The 9,597-nt window shown below is 42.5% G+C and overlaps 1 pseudogene; it reads right to left on the bottom strand.

Moving 5' to 3' along the window:
* Window positions 1-917: 917 nt before the first annotated feature.
* On the bottom strand, window positions 918-1,782 carry LOC106825815 (A-kinase anchor protein 17A pseudogene; annotated as a pseudogene).
* Window positions 1,783-9,597: the final 7,815 nt, after the last annotated feature.

Here is a 9,597-nt window from a genome sequence, read left to right as displayed (position 1 = left end):
AAGACACTTACAGATCTACATACAAAAAACTACTTGCATTTGCACAGGAAAGAAATCTCGGCCTTAACTCTTCATTGTGCATGGTGGATTTTGAGATTGCAAATATGACACAGTTTGACTACTTCTACCAAATGCACAGATAAAAGGATGCTGGTTTCACTTTTCACTGTGGCAAAAAATGTCTTCTTTGGATCTCACACGTGGGTGTATGACAACAGAAAGAAACACCCATAAATGTGTATCCATGTTGTCTGGACTTCCCTTTGTGCCTTTAGAAGATGTAAGGAAACTTTTGAGCACACTGGGGAGAACGCAGAAGAAAACTTTCGATGGCCTAATGGGTTAGGTGGAGAGATTGTCTGTGGAAGGCGTGGCAGAGGCAGAAGAACAGAAGCTCCGAGATTTCCACCAGAATCTTGGAATATTTATCCATCAGTAGTGAATGGTGATCAGACCAACTTCCCAACACCAACAGCATCAAATTTGTATAACAGAAGTTAACAGATGTAAGGATATACAGCCAATAATCAGGGCAATCCATACTTGGGAGCAATTGCTCGTTGACTTGAGTAAACCTGCCAAACTTCATGATGAGGATGAATAAGAATAAATGTGAAATCAAATTTATTATGAATTACAATAAAAATAGAAAAATTTTAACAAAGTTAAATTTTTGTATTATTTAACAAATAATGGACCAAATGTCTTAATGGATGTTTTGGACAGAACTAAATTTCAAGGACCTTTTTGGTGTAGACCAAGCGGCTCAATGGATGTTTTGGAGAGACCACTCTTGGACAGAGTGTGTGAACTTAACCACTGTGCCGCTGGGCTGGTCCCCAGTTGTATTTTTTTCTTTGAGCTTTTTCTGCTTCTCTTCATGAACCTTCTTGAGATTCTTTTGATTCCAACGGAATTCATGATCCCTCTGTTTTTTTCCCTCTTATAAAACTTCTTTTTCTTTCTCTCTCCAGTTCTTCTAGCTCTTTCTGTTTCCTTTCCTCCGCTCTCTCCCTATTCTCTGCCTCTTTCTCTTGGTGCTTTTGTTCTTCTCTTTGCTGCCCTTTCTTCACTGAACTATCACTCAGATGTGTGATCGAATCAAAAGAAACCTTGATGTTGCAGGCCACGGCCTTGCCACTGTCACCTTTATACATGAGCTACATCTTGCCCAAGGCACACACAGCATGGACAAAGCCCACGTACCCACGGTACTGGACATATGCTTTGAAGTTCAAGTGTCCCCCGAAACTGAAGATGTGCAAGTTCTGGCAGGTTACCTCCTCCTCGTAGGGGTCCAGCATGGGGATGTCCACTTTGCACATCTCCCTAAACGTCTCAAACACCTTGACTAGAACCTCTTCATTGGGCTTCTCTGAGCCTGACTCCTTCAGGGGAACCATTTGAGGGCGGCCCATCCAGGTGAATCATGTCCAATTTCTCTCCTGGCAACATTCATTCATATCATTTGCCTGACGAAGAGGTAGTCCCAGTCATAGCAAGTGGGGAAATAGATTTTGACCTTGGTTATGGGTGCCTTGAGTACATCGGAGAAGCTGCTGAGCTGGATGGTCTTGCCACCAAGGCAGGCCAAGAAAGACTTGACCAGACTCTTGTTCTCCACCTCACCTTTGAGGTAGATGTTGTCCATGGTGCTCTCAGAAGCTGGGAGGATGGAGAGCTGGTGATGGTGCACCGTGAACTTCAGCCTTTCCATCATCTCCCAGGTGTAGATGGACTCTTGGGCTGCTGCGGCTGTGGGAGGGCCAGGCTGAGAGTCATCTTTGTGGTGGGCTTGAGGTGGAGCCTGTACAGAAGAGAGAGCCCCACTGCTTCAGAGGCATCATGGACCACGGTACCTGCTGCCGTAGCCTGGGCATTGGGCTGGTGTGGAGCTCTGCCTGTGTCCCAGGCTGCTGCCACTCTGGCTTAGCTTGTAGACACCTGTGATGACCCAGCAGATGTGGCCTCCCCACTGCCATCACCAATGGCAGCTGGTGCAGGCTCCCCTGAAGGGACCAACACCACTGCCACCTGCCCCTGTGACAGAGCTAAGTGCTGGAGATACAAAGGTTAGTAGACACATTAATTTCTGCCTTTGAGAACTTCAGTCCAGTGAGAGACAAAGAACAAGTAACCAGTTTCAAATAGGCCCTCTGGGCTGCAGAGACCTAGACTGTCTTATTCATAGTTGTATCTACAATACCTGGGCCATACCGCTGGATAAATACTTGATGAATAAATAAATAGAGGAATGAATGCAGAGTACTACGGGAACACAGAATGGAGGCTTAGGGAAGGCTTTCGAGAGGAAATGCTGACTCCAATGGTCAGAAAAATGGTCAGGCAAAGCAGGCTGGAGAAAGTATTCCAGAAGGAGAAAGGGCAAGGTTGGCTCAGGTTTACATAACAATTATGCCTGGATTAGAGGCTGGCACAGTAAGTGATGAGAGATGAGGCTGAATATGAACAGAGTCCCAGGATGAAGAGCCTCATATGCAAAGCTACTAAGTTAAGATTCTATCCTAAAATCAATGGAGAGTCATCTTTAAACAGAGAAGCATCATTATGGCATTTGTCATGTAGAAAGATGAATCTGAGAGCATAATGGAGGACTAGTTGGTTATAGAGTGACTAACACTGGAGGCAAGAAGACCAGTTAGAGAGCTGGCAAATAATTCAGGCAAGGAAAGATAAGAGTGCAAACTAAGGCAGTGATACTAGAAAGCCAAGAAGGAGATGGAATTAGGAGATATCTAGGGGGTAGATTTGACAGGACTTGAGGACAAATTGACTGTGGGGGTCAAGAGAGGAGGTGCAGAGGGTAATGGCCAGGTTACTGTCTCAGGCAGATGGGTAGCTGGTGGAGTCATTCATCAAAATAGGGAGCATAGGAAAAAGTGGTCTAGGGATGGGGTGAAGTGGGCTGGAAAATAATGAATTGCATTTCAAGTTTTAGGTGTCCACTGGGCATCCAGTTAGAGATATTAACAGGCAATCCGATGTACAGAACTAGAGCTCAGGAGAACCATTCGGGAAAGAGAAGGAGATCTGAAGCCATCAAGACTGATTATCACCATCAAGGTGATCATGGAAGACACCTTCAATCTGGAGACAGCTATATTCATATGTACTTGGGGAGCACTTGGGAAGAAGGCATTTTAAAATATCATCAAGATAGTGCTCAGGCAGTTCAGCTCAGTAGCTAGACACAAAGGTGGCTGATGGTCTTCTCCCAGAGTGGGGAAGGAACTGATTTTTCATCTTGTCATCCCCACTCCCTGACATTTCAATGTGGTCAACTTACTACTCCAAGGTGAATCATTATGAAAGGGAAAGGAAGCAAGATTAAAAGCGGGCTCTAAGAGGATGGGCTTTGCTTGTTTCATCCAAAAGTCTTAAGGGCCACAAAAAAGAAAAAACCCAACTCTAAAATATACTACCCCACTCCCCAGGCACTTGGATTGCAATGAGGCTGGGCAATAGTTTAGGACACAATGCTCTTCTAAATACCTGATTATCCATTAGCAACACATATACATCAAAAATCATATGTAAGTTCAGGTTCTGACGCAACATTTTCACTGTGAACATACTGAAATGGTAGAATAAATTTAAATAGAGGCAACCAAAAAAAGAGATAAGTGGCCTCAAAAATAAGATGAAATCTCTTTGGACCAGAAAGGAACTATAAATGCAAAATAGAGGTCAGATTCAAGCCACCCACCTCCTTTGCTCTGGGCCTACATGAGGGCTATGGTGGCTGTGAGTTCAACTTTTCTACCATAACAAGAACTGAAAGTGTTTCATATGAGACCTGGGCCAAAATCCAGGCTTAGATTTTAAAACAGGAGGCAGAGTGGGGCTCTCTGCCCATATTGACATCACTTCTGCATTAGGAACACTCTGAGCTGTGGATTGGATTGCTGATGGGGTCTGTATTGTCATCAGTTTCACCTCCAGGAACACTGGAACACAAAGCGTCCCATTCAAAATGAGCTTAAGACCAGAATTCTAAAGTGTGTGGACAAAATGAATGCTAAGAACGATTGCAAACACAATTAAGAACTAGAACATGAATTTACTTCAGATAATATTAATTTTATAGAAAGTTTGACATTTTAAAAAAATTAGCATGCTTAAAATGCTCAAGATATAAGTAAAGACGTAATATCCCTAAAAAATAATAAATTATGATACACAAAAAGGAAGATATGAAACAAAAATAGATGGAAATGAAAAGGAAACAATTAGAAATCTTAAAAATAAGTCATCAAATAACTAAAATAATAGGTGAACTGAACTTTAGGTTAACACAGTCAGAGAACAAATTAGGGAAATAGAGTAAAGTACTGAAGAATTAATGTAGTATAAACCACAGAGAGTCAAAGAGATAAAAATATGAAAGAGCACGTTGGAGACATAGAGAGCAAGAGTAAGATCAGAGATAAGAAACTCTGAAATACATTTAATAAGGAATTTCAGAAAAGGAGATTGGAGGGAAGGAGAGGAAGCAACATTTGAAGATCGAATAGCTGAAAATTTTCCAAATTGCAACAAGACGTTAGGATGCATTCGTTTTCTATCCCTTCCTTCATTCAGCAAACAATGAGCACTCACTGTGTTTTACGCTCTAGACTAGGAACAGGGGTACAGATGAATGTGGTACAATCCTTGCCCTGAGGGCCCACAATTAGTAGGAGAGATACACATGTTTAATTAAAATGTAATGTAAAAAGAGCTACGATGAAACGGTGCATTACAGAATCAAGAAGCAAGAGCATTTCTGAGAGGACTAAGAAAAGCTTCATAGAGGAGGTGACGTTGAAGCTGGTCTTCAAGTTGAGAGTTCCCTAGAGCATTGCTCTCCAGGAAAAGAAAGGGCATGGGCAACTGTCGTGGAGGCATGAAAGAGCACGACGTGTTTGGTGGCTGCTGAGTGTTTCCAGGTGGGTCTAAGTTCTGGAGTACATGGAAGGAGAGTAGACATGTAAGCTAAAAGGGCTGCCTGGGGAAAGAATGGAATCACTTTTTAAAATAGAAAACATGAATTGAAAGTTTATTGAAGAACAGTAAATAAATGCATAGATTGGAGAGAGATACCATGTTCATAAATGTGATGACTCAGGGTCATAAAAATGGATTTTCCCCCAAAATAAATTTAATGCAATGCCAATCAATAGTCAAAAGATTGTTTTTTAATGAAATGTGACTGATTATAAAATTTATGTAGAAGACAGGCTAGGGAAAAGATCATTTTGAAAAGGATAATAGGTATGTCTCCTACCAGGTATCAACATTAATCTAATAAGTTTTAACAAGTAAAACACTGTAGAAGATATTTCTTTCTTGAATATTGAGAAGGGGTCACCGTAATCACCTTTCTATGGCAAGCTATGGAGGAAAATGATCAGGTTTGAAGTTTAGAAAGATCACACTGGCGTTATCCTGCAGGATGACTTGAGTAGGGCAGAGGGCAAGGCCAGTCATGAGGTGATGTGCTGGTAACTTCAAAAAGTCTGCCAAGGAGCTAGCCCAGTGGCGCAGCAGTTAAGTTCATGTCCCACTTCTGCGGCCTGGGCTTCACCACTTCGGATTCCGGTCACAGACCTACTCACCACTGACGAAGCCATGCTGTGGCAGGCGTCCCACATGAAAAATAGAGGAAGGTGGGCACAGATGTGAGCTCACAGCCGATCTTCCGAAGCAAAAAGAGGAGGATTGGTGGTGGATGTTAGCTCAGGGCTCATCTTCGTCAAAAAACGTCTGCTAAGAGATGCTGAGAGTGGCAAACGTGCGTATTGAGGATGCGGAAAGAGATCTGAGTAGAGAAATGTTGAGGAGAGAGAATCAATTGACCTCGAGTTTACCTTCATTGGAGGTAGGTGGGTTGGGCAGGATGCAAGGGAAAGAGAAGAATCTAGGAGAACTTCAAGGTACCAAACCTGAGTAACTGATTGGACAGTGGGTCCACGAACAGAAAGAGTGACTGTCAGAGGAAACTCAGATTGTGTTTACTGTGGGGTGTGTTGATCTGAAGGGTCTCTGGGACAAGAAGTAGGTATTGGGAAAATGAGAATGGGGCTTGGGAGAGTCTGAGGCAGATGTCTTAAGTAGTTGTTGAAGTAGTAAAAATAACATTCTCTAGGCAGATTCCAAGTTCAACAGGCAGAGAAGGAAGACAGAGTAGGCGGAAGACACTTCCTGGAGGAGGACGCTGTATTTGGGCCTTGAAGGATGGGAGTGTCTGAAGAGGCAGCAGTGTGTGCAGGAGAAGCCGAGGTTAGAGGGGAGATGCAGGAGCTGAGGGAGAACAGAGGATGCTGGAGGGGACTGGATATGAGGTTGGCAAGCGAGAGAAAACTCCAGAGATGGTGACAAGGAGAGAGGGGCTGAGCAGGAAGGAAACTTTTCATTTTTCCATTCACACACACAAAATGAGACAAGCCCTGACCTTTGCCTTGATTGCATGGGATGGCATCTTCACAGGTCTGTGTGCTTTGCTTTGCGTAGTAACGCTCTGGGCAGGGGCGATGACGCTCTCCCTTGGAGTGGAGCAGAAAGAAAAATGGGTCACAAGACAGGCAGCCTGTGGGCTGTGGGCCTGGCAGGACTTGGAGCTCTTGTTGCACCTCTCACACCATCTGGTGGAGCCTTCTGTGTAGTTCTGAAATCAAGGAGGGATTTACTTTGCCCCTAAGTTGAACGTAGTGGAAAGAACATAGTCAGAAAGGGTTTATTTACAGGGTGGGTGACTTTAGACTCTTCACTCATTAGATTCATTACTAATTATACTAATAAATCTAACGATTCTCAGTTTTCTTATTTGTGAATTGGGCATGACAATCCCTCCTCTGCTATCCGTGAAAATTAAGTTGACAACACACCTGAAAGGATCTAGTTCTTGCCCCAAGTAGTAGCACCACAATAATTGTCACTGCCTCTGCCTTCTGTAGACCCATGTGCTTCTCCACTGTTACACAAGCTTTAAGTTGTGTTGAATGAGATCAGAAAATAGAAGACATTTTAAATATACCTCTGACTGGTTCTTCTAATTTCTGAATTTAAAAAAACATCTCAAGGGGCTGGCCTGGTTGCATAGTGGTTAAGTTCACGCACTCTGCTTCGGCAGCCCAGGGTTTGCACGTTCGGATCCTGGGCAAGGACCTACACACTGTGCATCAAGCCATGCTGTGGTGGTATCCCACCTACAAAAATAGAGGAAGATGGGCACAGATGTTAGCTCAGGGACAATCTTCCTCACCAAAACAAACAAACAAATAAACCAAACATCTTGAAATAGGAAGTGATGTGAGTGATGTTGGTGATTATGTAATAGTAGGTGTAACCTCTTTTGAAAAGATTTTTTGATGCTAAATATAGTAATAATTGCCATTCATTCGGTTTCTGTTATCTACCTGATAGTCCACTAGGAACTTCAAAAACATTATTTCAACTTGAACCTAAAAATGAGACACTAGAGCACAGAGATTAGGAACTTGTCCTCTAGAACAAGACAGCATGGGGTACAGCCCAGTCATACCGCTGATGAGTGGTGTGACTTTGGGCAATCACACAACATCTCTGTGTCTCAGGTCTGCAATATGGGGCTCATGTTCATAGCTAAAATTAAACAAGTTATTCCTGAGAAAGTTGTTAGAACAGTGCCTGAAACATTATAAATAATTAATATGTGTTATTGACAATTATGAATTGTATGAATAATCCTCATAACAAGCCTTATGATTTAGATATTATTATCACTATTTTATATATGTAAAAACTGAGGCTTAGAGAAGTTAGAAAACATACTAGTTCAAACAGCTAGTGAAGTGGGGTGATGTGATTTGACCTTATCTGTGAAATACCACTATAACAAAGCAGTGAATTATTTGAAGGTCAACACAACTTTTTAAGTAAGGTAGGAAAACGAAGAGGAATCATTGTCAAAGATGGACTTCTAGAGCTCATCTGACCCTTCTCGGTGTGTCTGGACATCAGTGCCCTGAAACAACCCCAGAAACCTGAAGGCTCAGCCTTGGCTTCTCTGGTACAAAACTATTGGCCCCATAGTGTTTTTTAAAGTTTATTTCAGTTCCACTAGGTTGTTGAAGACTAGAGCCAGGGCTAGGTGATGCTGGGCCTGCCTCTACCTGGCCACCTGGCAGTGGTCTGACTGAGGACATGCATCCCTCAGTGGCCCAGCTTGCAGCAAGTGAAGCCTTGTCTCACCTTCTGCAGTCAGGAGAGGAGCAGTTACTGCTCTAGTCAGTCAGGAAGACTCAGAGGTACTTGAGAGACAGGGAGATGAAAGGAGAACAAGAGGAAGCACCCGCCGTGATCTGATTGTTGATAAACACCACATAAGACTGAAAGGAGAAAGCGACATGGAGAAGTGAAAACCACACTTGTCCACAGAGGGAATACACAGGATTGACGTCAGAAGATCTGATTTTTAGTCTTGGCCCCACCGCATATTAGTAGATGTACATGGTAGCTTTGGGCAAGTCACTTAAGCTCTCTGAGCCTCAATTTCCTCATCTGTAAAGTGTAAAGAATCATGTGAATCTCAAAAGATTGTTATAGAATTAAATCATAGTGTAAAGATACCTTGTGAGAGGAAATACTTTGTCAACTCTAAAGCAGCATAAAGTTTCTTTACTGATGTTTTTATGGATTGTTATCAAGGTGAAAAGCAACAGTAGGAATTGTGGGGAAGGAAGCTTATCAATATCGAACAGGTTTAAAAACTATCAAAAAATAATGCTAAAAGAAAGACATGGAGAGTTCAGTGGATCAGATTAAAAGAAGAGGAGTCCAATGCCACTGCTGACTTCGACGACTCCTGTGCATGAGGTGACTGAAATCTCTTGGGCCTCATGGCCTTGAAGGGGACCTCGTGCATCAGTACAAATAGTACCTGGGAGCTTAAAGAACCTGCTCTGAGGTTAAACACCAAAATAACCATGTGCACTGGGACAGGGTGCAGAGGATTATATACCTGCCTTTCTAAGGCAAAGAGATTTAATGTACGAAGTTTATGCAATGCGTGTGGAACATTGATTCTACAAAAGGAACTAGTTCCGTTAAATGTCTCCACTTATACCTCATTAATACCCCATTTATTTTCCATTAGAGATTCTTGGCAACCTGTACCTCTCCTCCCAGTGCATAACTTCATGCACCATGAAACAATATTCTTCTTAATTCCATAGTCTGCAATATATTTAGATCACAGGATTATACCCTCTTTTGTGCATAAATGTATTTAGTGAATTGATTTTAGGAAGATGGAAACTCTTTATGTGGGATCCAGATCTTTTCAGGCCCTTATTGGATGAAGATGAAGGGCTATGATAGGTAGCCCCATCCCCTCTCTTGTCTGACAGGGCCCTTTCTTCATTGATCGCTATGGCTGGTGTTTTTTGAGGGCTGCTAATGAGTGTGGCTCAGTGCTGAATGTTGTAGTAACACCTATGAAAGATAAGAGGTGTTTTTCTTCCAGGAGCTTATCATTTTCTTGGGAAGAGATAAATAAGAAGAATAAGCTCTTGAAGGTCAAGGTCTTTGTATTACTCATCTTATACATACAAGGTG

Source organism: Equus asinus, chromosome 23, assembly GCF_041296235.1.
Source record: "Equus asinus isolate D_3611 breed Donkey chromosome 23, EquAss-T2T_v2, whole genome shotgun sequence".
Lineage (NCBI taxonomy): Eukaryota > Metazoa > Chordata > Mammalia > Perissodactyla > Equidae > Equus > Equus asinus.
The sequence above is the reverse complement of the archived record's forward strand: the minus strand, read 5'-3'. Positions and strand labels throughout refer to the sequence as shown.